Here is a 1,377-nt window from a genome sequence, read left to right as displayed (position 1 = left end):
GGCGAATCGAATCTTTCGAATCCACCAAAAACGTGTGTTTGTTTCTTCTTAAAATTGGCGCCTCCGGAGTACCACCGAAAGCCTGATTGGCCGGCGGACCCCGGGCCCATCAATTTAAAGCTTTCAGCTGTGTTTGTTTGTTTGTGTGTTTGTTTGTGTGCTTGCGTGTGTGTGTGTGTGTGTGTCTGTGCGTGTTTGTTTGTTTGTACTGGGTTCGAATCCTGGTGCCGGCTGTGGTGTCTGGGGTTTCTTCTGGGTTTTCCTCAGACGCTTTCAGATATATGTAGGCAGTTCCCTTAGAAGTCGGCCCAGGACGCACATTCCCTAGGGCGTCGGTCGTGACGTTGCCCACCCCTGTGAGGCCGATAGCGGCGAGCCCTTTCACCAGATCACCACCATCACCATCACCTCGTTTGTTTACATTGCTCTGGACTGAAAGTGTTCAGGCAGCAACTCTTACTTTACAAGTTTAAAAGTAACATGGTTTTGCTTCGCTAACATCGTTTTACGAAAAGAATTCAGACTCGAGAATTTATGTATTTCCTGTAGTCGATGAACAGCACGGGAAATAAATTACATTTAGGAAATAAATGGGTATATGTTTTCTCCTGAAAGTGAACTATTACGGTTATGGTTTATATGCGGTTCTCCCTATCTACGGTCTTCTTTCACCTGAGAATCTACTTCCTCTACTGATCAAGTCGCCGAGTGTCTCCTTCATGAACCTCGTGCAGCGATATAGGGAGGCCATACAACAAGCATTCCCGTATCAATGTCATGTACAGCTATAGATATGCGTTAATCAGGACCGCCATTACAACTCCCCCTGCTGTAGCTTACATTCCGGTCCCGTCCACTACGTCTTATAGATGACACAGCACCGTGCACTGTGTGAGCCGCTCTTTGCACCCATCGAAGACATGGTTGTCCTTTTGGATGCGCAAGATCGGACGACACCGCTGGGAGTACGTGTAGAGGGACAGAGGGGCGACAGAACCGCGACCGGTTCGTGAGCGCTGGGCTCGTAGTGTTGTCGCCAAGGAGACTGCGGGGAGGACCATCGTGAAGCACGGGGAGACCGGGAGTAAAACTCACTGTGGCCTCCGTGCGTGTCCCCGGTGGAACGTTGGTCCCGGAGCCTCTTGACCGCATCTGGACGAGCTGCCAGTGTCTTGTATGGAAGCCTGGTGGGAAGGCGAGGCGGGCAGGGTTCTTGGACCGCAAGCGTAGCAGATGCGTGTGGGGCGGTCGACAGCGGCGTACCGCGACCGGTACAGGAGCGTGATGCTCGGGAAGGTGCCGCTGGTGGAAGCCCGAGGAGTACCATCACGAAGCGTGTGGCGACGTGACGTGGAGTGTGGGACCATTGCGACGTGA

The sequence above is a fragment of the Ornithodoros turicata genome, chromosome 4, assembly GCF_037126465.1.
Source record: "Ornithodoros turicata isolate Travis chromosome 4, ASM3712646v1, whole genome shotgun sequence".
Lineage (NCBI taxonomy): Eukaryota > Metazoa > Arthropoda > Arachnida > Ixodida > Argasidae > Ornithodoros > Ornithodoros turicata.
This window is presented reverse-complemented; position numbering follows the sequence as displayed.